This window comes from Falco cherrug, chromosome 13 (assembly GCF_023634085.1).
Source record: "Falco cherrug isolate bFalChe1 chromosome 13, bFalChe1.pri, whole genome shotgun sequence".
NCBI lineage: Eukaryota > Metazoa > Chordata > Aves > Falconiformes > Falconidae > Falco > Falco cherrug.
In genome coordinates, this window is record NC_073709.1 from 7280682 (window position 1) to 7295365 (window position 14684).

General features: G+C 39.3%; 1 long non-coding RNA gene across 1 annotated transcript in view; it reads right to left on the reverse strand.

The window, feature by feature from the left end:
• The window catches only part of LOC114017647 (uncharacterized), a 366106-nt gene that overhangs the window by 334744 nt on the left and 16678 nt on the right, over positions 1–14684 (reverse strand). Inside the window, exon 3 of the long non-coding RNA XR_008734858.1 lies at positions 14073–14142. This is a non-coding gene — a long non-coding RNA (uncharacterized LOC114017647). The remainder of the gene's footprint in view (positions 1–14072; positions 14143–14684) is intronic.

The window sequence follows — 14684 nt, forward strand, 5'->3', positions numbered from 1 at the left end:
AGATACAATGAGATAAAGGATTCCCTCCAATGACAAACAGTTTTCCTGAGGAATTCTCTGTTTGCTAGAGTACTTCATACACTTAGACCAATCAATTCAAACCAACTTACATACCCACAGTTGCAGGAGCAAGTACTGTGGATGTAATTCAAGTTAGAGAAGCACACTCAGTGCTGATTGACAGTCCAGTTTTCATCAAGTTTTGTTTTCTTCTGGACATCTGCCCTGTGTGAATTGCAAGCTACACAGTAAGAACATTTGTTTAAAGTAGAGAAATTACCTACAGAATTTTAACATCCCCTGTGGCTCAGCAAACAAAATGACTCTACACTGGTAGTCTGGCATCCCCCTGGATTTTGCAGTTTGTATGAAGTACACTGCATCCTTCTCCAGAAAGTACCAAACTAATGACCTTGCCTGCTCATTCCTGCCAAGTAGTAGTTGGCAAGTGAGGAACGCACTTCAGTGAGCAATGGCTTTTACCAATGACATTTTTACCCTTAAAGCTACATTTTTTACATTAATTTAATTGACCAAGCAAATCAATATAAGAACAAGAACATCAGTTTGCATGTTTCAGCATAACATCATAGCAAACAGGCACCTGCACATACAGATCCAAGCAACACTGGAAACGAAAGTAAAGTCTGGAGATTCTCACGTCATTCCTAAACCTTGTAAGCAGCTCAGAGCATTTAAAAACTAGTCAGCAAACCATTTCCCTTTGTGAGTTAAATTCCTGGTGCTGTAATAAGACTATTTTTTAAACTACATAAAGGGAATCACAGATTGTGTATAAAGGTAGCTGATGGGAGCCACAGCAATGAAGCAGTGTTTGCAGGGTTCAGATTATTTTCTTCTTTTAGCTTTAACCCTGCTACGCAACGCACTGACAGCAGTCAAGACTGAGACAGCAGGAGCTGCAAGTCCCTCCAGGTCCTGAGGCACAGATAAAGCTTCACTGAGCAAACAGCTTCAGACACTTTAAAACTTTTCCAGAAGTGTTCCTTAGTGACACCTCACTAGGGATCATTGACTCCTCCAACAGCTATGAGCAAGAATACCCAGCTACATCCCCTGCTTCCTTCCTAGGTGGATGTGTGTGAGATACAGGTGATCTTGCCAGGTTTCAGTGCTATTTATCTCCTCCAGGATGGCTGGATTAAAAATGACTCGGTGTGTATATAAAAGTCGCATTTTTCACCTGGGCACACCAGCTTTAACAAGCTCTACCACTTACTGAAAGTCTCACTTTAATGAATTTGGTTTTTTTCTCTACAAATCATCTGGCATTTGAGAAAGATGGTTATTGGAGCACTTTCATTTTTGAATCTCCATCTTGAAATTGAAGTATATTCTCAAATTTATAGATGGGAGAAAAATCTCATGCTAATTTAGACCTGAACCTGCAACTCCTTCCACATGTGCTTGTCTTTACCAGCATACCATTCCCTGGGATGAGTGGATTCCAGCAAGCTGGTATCAGCGGCAGCAAGCTGAAGCCTGCTTCAAACTGCTTGCAGGATCAGGGCTTTCTTCTTCTGGAATGCATCATTGTAAAGGAGCACAGTTTTCAAATAAGGCATTTGCATTGAGACACTGACACTCACTGAAGACTCTTCAATGATTCTTTTATGTAACTAAAGGTCAGACTGAACCTCCAAATGTGGAATTTTTGACATCCAATTCGGTAGCCCACATTAAAAATTGGGCCAGTGTTTAATTATGTCTAGAGACTGCATGAGTTCAGCTGAAACAATTCACACTCACCTCATGTGTTTCTCAGTGTTTTCAATGGTGGAACTGAATAAATACCCTTTTGCTCCACAGATGCACTGGATCAAGGTTTAGCTTGTTACACATAAAAAATAAATCAGCTCATATTTCCTTGACTTCATTTTTCCAGCTTTGTCATTCTGTCTAAGAGCATACTGCATGATCAAGCCAGGCATGGCTATGCATGTTAATAACCCTTGGAAAACTATGGATATTTCTGTGCAAAATACTTTTTATTTTTTCCAAATAAATAGTCAAAGTGCACCTGGTGAAAGATACTTTTCTTTCTCTCCCTCTCTTTTTTTTTTTTTAATAAAGCCTGTGTTTCAAAAACCCTAAGTGGAACCACAACTGTAGTGCTGCTTTTCACATCAGAAGGACAGTACAGTCTTCACAGGATATGGCTCCCAGCCAGTTGTTTAATGCTTGTAGGTCAATATACAACCAGCTCAGCTTCTGCTGCCTAATTGACAAACCACATATCAGGCACAGGAAGGTTAACAACTGTGCTTTCTTTCACCTAAGATCCTCTGTTGAGTCCCTGGGCCCTCAGCCCCTTTTTATTTTATCATTCACAAATATCTGCTGTGAGCTCCCTCAAGGCACAACAGATTAACTGCATGCCTGAAAAAAAAATGAGACCCCTGGTAAGCAGTGGGTGTCTGGTCACTCAGGAGCCAGGCTAGCTGTTCATCATGCTCCTTGATTTCAGTCTGCCAAAGAGGTTTAGATCCACTGCTCCCAGTGTAAATTATTTGTGGATGAATGAACCAGGAAGAATTTCCTCCAAAATATTTTTGATTAATGGAGTCATGACATCAAATGTCAATGCATCACAAGACTTGATAAAATTGAGTAACCTACTCCAGCTTATTTATCAATTGTCTGTGTTTTAAGGTAAGTATCTCTCTGCAGCAACAAAAGTTAAAATTCTTTGCACAAAAATGTTTCCTAGAACACCAACAAAGAAGTAGCCTTCTTTTCATTAGTTTTTTTCCTGGTATTATTCCCTGCCTGTTTAAAAGGAACAGACCTACTAGCTGGGGAAGATTTCTGGGGGAAGGGGGGACACCAGAGCAGAGAACACAAATACCAACAAGACCCAATGCCTACTACTACCGAGGAAAATCACCTGATTATTTCACTCCTTCCTGTCCCCTCCACATCACGGCAGTCACATACAAGGGAAATACATGGAAAACACCAGACCTCATCCAACACTGCAACATCTTAGTACAATGGGGTATACCTCTGACTAGACACATCAGTACTAAAGGGGCACAAGAACCCTTTTCCAGTTAATTATTCCAGTTAATATTCTTGTCCAGATTCTTGGGAATACTGCCTCTACTATATCATAATAGTAATACTTTGTACTTCAGCGAAGCTGCACTGAAGTCCAGCAATGTAAGCATGGAGGTTTCAACTCTGACTGTAGCCGTAAGACAGCATATAGTGACATAAAACCACCTCAGTGCGTGCTTCTTCCATTAACATTGAATAACTGTCACCTGGAAGAGAAATAACCTAGTGAAGACTCTAACAGCAACATGCATCCAGTCAAGGCTGAGTTATGCCATGTGTTGCAAAGACTTAATGATTCTTAGTCCCTCAGGTTGAGCGCTAATTGTCTGAGGGACTAAACACTGATATTTATCCATGAGTTTGATGTGCACCTTCTTTGAAGGAGACACCGAGTAGTTCCATTAGCCGCACACATAGCTTTTTCCACCTGCCTTTTATTAGCCAGGAAAGAAACACTGTTATTCTATCAGCTGTTGCTTTCAATGTTTGTATGGATTTCTGACCCTTGCTGTGTTTGATGGTGCTGAGCTTGAGGTGGGAGGACTGTGCTGACCCAATAGTCTCAAAGTGACGCAATTACCTTCCTCATCCAGCTCCAACAGAGGATGTGGATAATTCTGCAGAGATGCAGAGTTCAGATCTGTAGTTCAATTACTCAAAGTGAAATAACCTTCCCTGTATTATCTGTGAAATGCAGATCCCTCTAAGGTTTCCTTTCTTGCTACTAGTGTCTGTACTACTGGAGGAAGAGATCAGAATGGCTCTGTATCATCCTTCCACCCAGCTGTTTCAGGCAAAAACATCAATTTCTTACCCTCAAAGGCTCTTGAAGAAAAGTGTTTTAAGTATATCACCTTTCAACAAGGACCTCCTTGTGTGCATAGCACAGGTGCGAAAGTGTAGCAAAGCAACAGCAGTAAATCAACCCTTGCGAAGTAACACAAAAGCAGACATAATACTGCAAAACCAGTCAAAACCGATAAATACTTGTGTTCAAACCTTTGCTGTAGCTTGCAATGTGCAGAACACAAGGGGCAGAAAACAGAAGCTGGGATTTGTGTCTAAGCTTTTCCTTTACCTCAAGAGAAAAACCCTAGCCTGCTTGATGATCTCTCTGCTTCCCCTGCAATTCCCATTTTTTCTATAATACATACAATTGTATCTTTAACAAGGTCAACACAGTACAAAGGGCACAGATACTGGAGTTCTAACTTTAGGTCACAATGATTTCTGGCAGGAAAATTGTTTCAGCTTTGGAAACACAAACGTACCTCCAAAGATTTGAGGGCCAGCTGCTGTTTCTACATGTTTGTTTCTTTTCCTTTTGTGACACTGAGAAATGTGATTCCTCCTGTAAAGGGGGGAAAACTCCAGTATCCATCATTTTGAAGGATTACAGTCAGTGCCATTAACTTGTGAATGCAGCTCTAGTCTAAATTACATTTTCTCTTAGGGCACTCTGAAAGTGAAACTGAGCATGAGACTTGAAATTAAACTGGACTGAGAACAGAAAGCCTGGGAACCTTTCCCCGTTCCATAAAGTCGCTGAAGCCATTTTACTTTGCAACAACACTACGATATATTTCCATTGGCCTGGAAGACAAAGCTCAATTTGTTTGAGTAGCTTGGAGAAATGGGATTGTTATGATTTACAAAGTTAAGTAAAAAGGTCTTTTTAGGCTACCCAGGGAAGTGGTTGAGTCATCATCCCCGGAGGTATTTAAAAGATGTGTAGATGTGGTGCTTAGGGATATGGCTTAGCAGTGGACTTGGCAGTGTTAGGTTTACTGTTGGACTTCATGACCCTAACGGTCTTTTCCAATCTAAATGATTCTATGTTCAAAAGCCAGTTTTCACCTCCCTTAGTTTAATTTTTCAGGCCTTCATATACTGCTGAGCAATTTCATTTGCATGAAGCTGTACTGGTTTTCTTCAGAATTAACCAGGTAGAACGGTCATACCTATTTCTGCCCACATGCAGGGCCTAATATGTTTTTCCATCTTTGACATTTTTCACAGAACTGAGATTGAAAACCTGAAGATTCATTTTTAAAATAAATTGCACACTTCAAAAGTGCCTCTGCATTTCTGTTTCCACTGAAATCAACATTCAGAAATTCAGTCTTCCTTTTCTGTGTTTTCAGGAAAAAACATAAAAATGTACACTGTTGCACTGCTATCTTCTCTAGTTTGTAGATAGCTTGAAACAGTATGTCTGAGTGATGAAGTCCTGTCTCTCTTCCTAGTGGAGTAAATCAGAAACCAGAGGATCAAAGTCCATGTCAGCATTGTTTTACACTTCCACAGCTAAGCATGTCAGCAGAAATGCTCAGCTGAACTTCTGCAGTCTACCATTTTTTCTTCCCCTCAGTACTATAAAAAAACTAAATCTATATTTACTATAAAACTATATTTATTATAAAAACTATAAAAAAACAAACTAAATCCAAGTATGTGCCCAGTACCTATCTGTACAACTCATCAGAAACAGTAGATTAGTCATACAATGTATAGCACAACAGGAACTGAAAACACAAAAGGCAGCTGAGAGCAGTAGAGCTATCCTAATCGCCAGAACATCACAACAGCATCTTCTTTTGCCTTCTTCCTGTTCTAAAGAGAAAGCTCTCCTTGCTGCCACCATGCCGCCAGCCTGATGCATGGGCTATGCAAAAGGTCCTACAGTAGAAAGTATGCTTCGGAGACCACAAAATCCTTGTTCCCTACCAATACCAAACTCTCAAGCCAGGAAACAAAAATTACTGAAAGACATTTATTTGAAGCTCTTTCATTTAAAAACCAAGTTCACAATTTATGGAAGCACTAAGATACGACTCGGAGGGGATACGGAGTTTGGATGCAAAACTGTTGTGCTGGGAAGGTATCACCTTCCACTAAGGACAGTAAAGCTTTAGCACACTCTATTAAGAACTTGCGCTCTTGATGCTCTCCCTCAAAAATTACATAGCTGCTAGCTGGACTACGTAAAGCCACAGCATTTTCCTCAGATGTACTCTCCCTAGGATTTCAGAAGTTCACAGGCTATAAATACAATTACATCTGTATACTTCTTCCTCTGTTTGGAAAGAAAATTTTGTATTGCTAAACCTCCTTGTTCTCAGGTTGCCCAGTTTGCTCTTATGCCATTCTTGCTGCCTCTTACTCAGCTGACACGGTGCCACAATGGTAGCATTAGAAAGGTTTCTGCTGTCACACTAAAAATAATTTCACAACCCCAGCCTAGGCAGATTTACAAGCAGTTAACAGTCTGATAATTTCAGTGGATCACATATTTGGTAGGATTTTGGAAACATAATATATTTGTTTTAATTTTATTTTTTCCTCTTTTTTTCTGTCATTTATTCTCACCAACGAGTCTGTTGAAATGTAAAGCAAATCTATTTTATGTACTGTTATATCTTTTTCAAACCACGGCCATCAAGTAAGTATTTACAAATATTCTGTGGTTTAATTAACTGGCTATGGTCTGTTCAAACCGTGTGCATAATGTTGGTCTATTTGCAGAACACCACCACTAAGGAATGCCTCTGTTTCTTCTCTTTTGTGTACATAATACTTGCCATTACCTGATATATCAGATTAGGAGTGTTATATGAATATACTGATTCTGGCAATGAAGTCTGGAAGTAACTGTGTAGAACCTGTTCATCATGTTTCCATGGTTATTCATAAATATTATGGCCAACCTCAGTCAATCTATGCCACTTCCAAATGAAATGTGGGGTTTTTTTCAAATTGCTGAAAGCTGTTTTCTTTCAAAACTCATTTCTGAGTACTCTGAGAAATTCAGTCAACGTTTTATTAATGTCATTTAAAGAATGCCCAATGCAAACAGTTATTCAATGCCAGTGTTTCCATATTTTGACCAGTACACCACTTCTATACTTTGTTTACTTCTACACTGAGTTTGTAGGGGAGGAAAAGTGGGAGGAGTGGAACGGCTGCTATAATGAAATTTAAAATAACTGAAAGTTCCTTTGACAGTTTCCTTATTCCCTGAAAAATTAGTGTGCTGCCTGGAAAATTAAAGGAAATCTGATCTATAACTCCAGTGGAAACCACTTGTCATCTATTGTCCAGATATGAGAAATGTTACTTTTCCTCTTCCACACATGCTGCAAGTAGCAATCCAGCCGAATGCTTTGCGGAGACTGGGAGGCCCCTAGAGACCAAACACAATCATCTACTCTGGCTTCCCGGATGATACAAACCATGGAATTTCAAAGCCTGTAACTCCTGCTACGGCAACAAGCATGGTCATCAGAAAGACATCTATTCCTGATTTAAAGACTTCCAGTGATAGAGAGCTACTATGTTCCTGGATAAATTTTTCCAAACTTGTTAAATAACCTTATTGTTAAAAATGCAGCCTTACTCCTACTTTGAATAGATCCTTCTTTTTCTATTTGTTGGCTCTTGTTACACATTCATCTGTCAGAGTAAATTCTACAATTGCAATCTTTAGACTGTTAGAAAATTTTACACTGTGAACAGGGCACTTTTCAAAGTGAAGAGCCTGAATTTTTTTCATCTTTTGATGCAAAGAAATACTATTTATTTACTCTAGTTTATCTTGCCCTTTGAAGAGGCAGTGTATGGAAACAGTCTCTATACAGACACTATGTCATGCTTTACCACAAGGATAGCTGGTATCTGGCATAGTCTTTCCAGCTGTCATGGTTTAACCCCAGCCAGCAACCAAGCACCACGCAGCCACTCGCTCACTCCACTCTGGAGGGGTGCGGAGGAGAATTGGAAAGCAATGTAAAAGTTGAGGGCTGATATAAGAATAATTTAATAATTTAAACAGAATAAAAAAGAAAAGAACAATAATAATAATAAAACCAATAATAACAAAATTTGTAATGGAAAGGTGGGGTAAAGGATAAAATTCAAGACGAAAGGGAGAAAGGAAGACAAGTGATGCACAGTACAACTGCTCACCACCTGCTGACCAATGCTCAGCCAGTCCCCAAGCAAACATCCACAGGCCACAGCTAACACCCCAAGTTTACATACCAAGCATGACAAAACCAGGACACCAGCCTTTAATATTATCATTACTATTAATATTATTTTAAGAGTAAAGAACCCCTCCATCCATCATGCCTTCCAATATAACTGAAGCAGATGAAATACCAATATGAACAGCCAGCGTGAAGGTCTCATTCATAGATACTGGAATGATATGAGACTTGCAAACATTTGGTTCTACTTCCAGGAGATACTGCTCAATGCAGTAATACCCACAATCTACTCAACACTCCGAAACCCATCCTGTTTAGAAATTAAAATTGTGAAAGCAAGCATTTTTCCAACCTTTTGGACAGGAATAGACACTAAATTTCTTGGAAAACCTCCATCTCTTTTCTTTTGTTTGCAAGTAGCTTGACATATTCTCAGTTTTATTTGAAAGGACTTGTGAACTTCTTTGCCATTTCCCTCCCAAAATAACTTACAAGAATCTTATTGTTAACTTTTCATTATTTTAGTACACTGCATTATGCTAGTTGTTTGCAAAAATTACTAATTACTTTTTCTGTCCCATGATTCGTTACTTGGACTAGATTTGAAAAGGTCAAATTAGGAACTCTACACAGAAATCAGAAATGTTTCAGCCACTGCTTGAGCAGTCACACACAAAATGGTCTTGTTGTGAACATTAAAGTACCACAGGAGAAGAGATCAGACAGCAGGAGGCACATGTTTTGGTGTGGGACCATAAATTCAGAATGAAAAGAGATAAGTAATAGAGCTGCATTTGCAGCTGTTAAACAAATGAAATCCTGCGTCTTCCAGCACCTTCCTGGTTGCTGCACTACATATTGTTAATTACACTGTAAATACTCTTGCTGCTTCATGCATATTCAGGAACAATGTATGCAAAAGGCATTATGAACAGGCCTGAATTAAAAGTCAGCCTTATACCACCTGCTCAGGAGTGAGAATGGGGTCAGGATGTGGACAGTCAGCTGGAATTTTTTGGAGTAGCATTTAGACTGTCCTCAGACTTATAACTGGCACCTCTAAGACCAAGGGAACAGAGCCAGGAATTACAGCTACTTGTTCCTCCTTCCTAAGAGTTTGTAAATTGAGGATATCGCCCTGTATTTCTTATGCAGAAGTACACTTTAAAGATCGCATTCTTTCTACATTTACAGCTTATTCTGGACCTCTCTTAACTAGAGCCTGAATACAGTTCAAATCCAGTCCCAATGCTGACATTTGTGCATGCTTCTATCCAGTATTTTGTCAGGCAAAACTCCATTGGCTTTGCAAAGGGCTGTGCTTGAGCAAGAACATCAGGTTTGACCTTTCAATTGCTCAGTGACAATTAATAACAGCTCAAACCAGATATTTTTCTTTTTGTTTTTTTTTAAACACAATACAAAAAGTCCAGTCTGCTACAGAATGTTTGCTGCCACTGAAGCTCTCTTCACCAAAACTAACAGAAAAAACTGGTTCTTTTCCAAAGTTGCTTCAACATGCCTTGAAGAACCTATACAAGTTATACAACCTATATAGAGTTCAAGAGTTAACAGATCAGCACCTTTCTGAGCACGCATGCTTGCATCAAATTCAGCAGCACAGTCAGAAGTCTCTGATTCCTATACATATATATAAATGCAGCCTAAACCAGTTACACATATAAGTCCTCCTGTGGCAGAATGGGAGTGAGAGTTCAGCTCCCATCCAATCTTCTATCTGCTAGTAAATGTTTTTTCCCCCTTTCAACCTTAAGACAAGCAAGGGAGATGGTGCGGTTTGGAGTCCAGTCTAATTTATCTCCTCCGTAAATCTTGTGAATTGCTATCTAAACAACTGTTCTATAAAGCAAACCCTCTGACTGATTGGTCCCATGTGTCATAGGGCCAGGTCAGATAGGTATCTATTCACTTATTCCATGAATGAGAGAGGCCAGCATAAATTTCATGTCAAATCTATGTTTATTTAATTAGACTACTAACTACATGAGACAATCCTGCCATTAAAAGGAGGAAGGTGCCTTTATACTGTGGAGGAGACCAGGCGAGTAACTAAGTTTATAAGCTAGTCCATCACTTCATTCCATTCATTCATCCATTCACACTTTTTATTTTTTATTTCTGACATTTAAGTCAGAACTCCACTTTCCAAAACAGCCTGAACCTCCCTCATCTTTCCAGTGGCTGTAGAAGAAATACTTAAGTATGTCCAGATCACCCAGCTTAGCCCAGTGGTTTCCTACACAGTTGAACAAGAGGCATTTTACCTTCTCTTTCAGACTTGCCTGCTGTTGAGGCCTGAATAAAATCTTGTCCCCTTGAAAGACAAAAGCAAAATTCCCACTAAATTAATCAGAACCAAGGTTTCCCTCCTCATACAGCTAAGAAAAAGAAGTCTACAAAAGCAGTAGTTCTGTGTTTGGGGGTTTTTTTCCTTTCTACAGACAGGTAAGACAGCTAACTGTTGTCACTTAGAGGCATTAGAAGTCTTAGCTTTGCAGCCTGTCTCTTTTCCCAAAAACACTGCCAGGCAGACTGGAAGCTGTAGGCTAACAATCAGAACTTTAGATCAACTACTCTAGTCATCACTTGTGGCTTTGGGGAAAATCATTACCCACATGCCACTTAGGTCAGTACTAGAGTTGTACTACATCGTGAGCTCATTATGGAGTGTGATGCTATATGGAAGGGCAGATCACTTCCAGTTTTCTTGCTTTGAGTGTTCTGTTCTGCGTGCATTTCACCAGAAACAATCTCATGTTTTAACATTTCCATTAGTTCTAACACACAGTTTGTACAAGTATCCTATGTCCCTCCTGGTTTGCCTTGCAGATCAGTGGGAATTGTCCATTCTCTCCCCAGCTTGCTAATACTTTCTCTAGAGTGTGGATAAACATCAGATGAGAACTCTATTCATGTCTGGATCTATTTCCTTGAGATGCACGCTACATTACTCAGGAAAGAAAGCTGAACCTGTAGACAAAGTGCTGTCCAACATCTCAAGCACTGCTGGTTAAGTACCTGGTTCTTCTGTGCTTTTTAATGCTATTTCCTTGATACCACTATTTTATGGTACCACATTTCAGTAGCACCTAAGTACCTTGAGGCATAAAACTGACCAAAACTGAGAGCACACATGGTGTCCATGAAAGACGGATTTCTACCTGCCCTGCCTTTGGGAGTTAAGAACTCTGCTTTGACGTAATTTTTTCCCAAGTGCATTGATTTGTGATTTAAAGATCAATTAATTTAACAGCTTTTTGTTGTTACTTAGTATGAGGTAGATTGGTTTTTGGCAAGGTTGAAGAGCCTTGAGATAGGACACTGTCGGTACAGTATTACTTTCACAAGTTTTTCAAAAAGGAAGATGTAGTTTTTCCTACTGATGGTCAGACCCTTTACTGCCTTTGGAAGACTTTGCATGGTCAGATCCTTTTGCCAAATAATAGTTTATTTTTCTTTCTTTCCACAGTTCCACAGGAATGCAGCTTGTCTTTATTAGCTTCAAAATGAGCCCTGTGGGTTCTCAACTTAAAACAGAGATGGTTCCCTATTCTGATTATCATCACTTAAGAGCAGCTACCAAAGAACAGACCACCTCTATGTGCACACTTGTGTCAGCACCTAGCACAGAAGAGCTTTATATGAGCTTTATATCTCATGACCTCTAGTTACTTCTGTAATGACATTGTTGTTATTTTTCAAATCTGATAAAATTAATTTGATAATTTATCTCTCCTCCTGCAATTGGTTTCAACTACATTGCATTACAATAGCCAGCTGACAGGGGAAGAAAAGGGGGTTTTAGTGCTAACAAGTGTTATAGTGAGGACAGGCTTACTGGACTGACGGGGTTTTAGAAAACATGGAGTGCCTAAAATACCTCTAAGTCAACACCCAGCCTGAAATTTTCTTCTGTATGCTTCTACTTTCCATTCCAGACTATGTTCATCTTTATGCTTGCTGTCATACTATGTTTTAATCTTTTACCAGTTCACTGTAAATCTCGATATCATTATAACAACAGAACTGAATCACGCTAAGGCATACAACTTGACATGACTGAAAGCTACAAAACAGGAAGTCTTTAAGATAAATCCAGAGCTCAGAAAGTATCACACAGAGGCCCTAATAACTACTGAGCTGTAGAATTACCAGTTCTGCCAAAAGCAACAGATTTCCTTCTGATCTCAGAGCAACTGTTTCCACACAAATCACATGTGGAGACATTTTATAGGGGTTATGCTATCTATGCCTCTTCTGTTTTCTCCTTGCATAGATTCTTGTATTTTGACACTACTTCTCCTCCCATATAAATGACCTTGTAAATTAAATTTATAGCTTCACAACTGGGGTCAGATCAGTACAGTTTGTTCTAGTTTGGAATATAGAATAGGAAGGAACGTTCTTAATAGGTTCAGGACAGACATTATTGCTTGGGAATGGAAACAGGCTCCACCAATCACTAGAACAACAAACTGGGAATTGGGAATCCCTTGTTTCATCTTGGCTGGCTGTGTGAACAAATCATTAAGTCTTTCTGAGGCTCCAGTACACTCATCAGTAAAGACGAAATCTGACCATTCCTGTCTACTTCAGAGGGAACTGATCTGCACTAAGCACTGACGTATTGACATAGAAATGACTATAAACACATAAATCTAGGTCTCAGTTTTAAATGGTAAAAGTTAACTCACTGTTCAGGAGAATGACTCTGAGCCCCACACTCCTACCATACTCCAAGCATATTAATTCTTACCCATGCAGTACTTCTCAGATATGTCTTTGGAGATGGCAGGCACTCAGCTTTATTACCATTTGCGTAGTATGCTTCATCCATTTCCTACAGTGAACATGAGTGTTGCAGATACCACAGTATTGTTCACTGTCAGAAATGGAAAAACATTTCTAATGAAAGATTACGGCAGGCACCGCACATGCCATGTGCCAGTGTGTAAAGCCTTCAGGAGAATGGACATAGTATTCGTCCAACTCTTCCTGAAAAGATGATTTGCCAGGCTTCAAATTTCCACCACTTCATCACTTAAAGATGCCCAATATCATATATTGCTATTGGGTATATACACTATTCATCACTGGAAAGTTATAAAACAATCAAATGCAGTATCAGCCTGTGTAGGCACAATGCAGAGAGAAATTTTGAAATAGGGGGAGTATGAGAAGTCAAGACCCACTAGCAAACTTGGGTGAAGAGCAGAATTCCATCGACAAAAATTGCACAGGCATTTTTGTTACTGCTAGTGACAAATCATGATTATGGCAGCTTCGTAAAAAGCTGAACATGCTTTTTGCTCTGCATCTTCCCTACCCACATTCCCACCCCAGACTACTGTAGCATTTTGGCTGTCACTTTCCTGCTAAAGGAGGCAAAGTTTAGTAAGTGGGACACAAGATCAGGCATCAGCACAATTGGGCTTTACTCTTGGCTATGCCAGTGACCTGGTATTTGACCTTTTCCATGGAAACAACAGCACCTTTGTGTGTCCTTATTTCTATTCCTACACTTTGCAAGTCCTGTGAGCAGAGCTCTCCCTACGTGTGCAGGGTACAATGCATAACCAATCCCCAGTCTTGGTCAGGGCCTTAACATCCTCAAATAAAGCAGATAATTTTTACTAAATGTCAAAAAATGCACTCTCAGAGAAATCAAATGGTTGGCAGAAAAGTCTGTACAGAAGTGTCATTCTTTCCATTTTCACTTCCTCTCTCGTTCAACTTTCAACTTTGTATGTTAATCTTACAAATATTCATCTAAAAAGTAAGAGGCATTCATTGCTCATCTTTCAGGCCTAATATTGGTGCAGTCCTTACTCAGGTAGTCTATACACTTTCTGAATTAACAGTGGCTTTTTTAAAGACCCTATCATGACCAATGGTTAGCAGATCATGCAGTCTGCACTGATAAAAGAGAAAAAAACCCCACAAACCAAAAACCAAAGAAAAAGAGAGAAAGCAGCCCAGTACCTTTATACCCTTTTACATGTTGTTCTCCCACCTTCCTCCACTAGGCTTCTTTGGATCTTGTTTTGAATTTCTGGAAATAAAAAAAATGAAACACTTAAAACCTGTCTAAATAGAACATACATATCTGTATCTATACATCTATATATCTAAAACAAAGAAGTGGTATCACATGACTCACTGGAAATCAAGGTTCGTGAGGGTTACCCTGAAAAGCTCAAATTATGTCTACTAACAGATACCCTGCAACACCACATGACTTCCAGACTGTCTGCACTGCAGGAAGGTGTTCATCCTGCTCTCCAAGCCAGAGTCAGTTTGGTGCACATTTGAGGAAAAATGAAACTGACATTATGACTTTTTTTTTCATTAAATCTGATAGAAGTCTAGACATGTTATAAATAACCAGGAGGAAAACAATAGGCAGAATACAGGTAAACAAGTCAAAAGCTGTATGATACACACTGAATATCCATAATACTCTAACAGTTTCATCCCAGTGATTATAAATAACGTGTATGTTCATGTTTGTAAAATGTAATTAAATAATACAGACTATAACAATAGTAATAAGTATTTGTGAGTATATACAGTATCCTATTATCTTTGAAAACT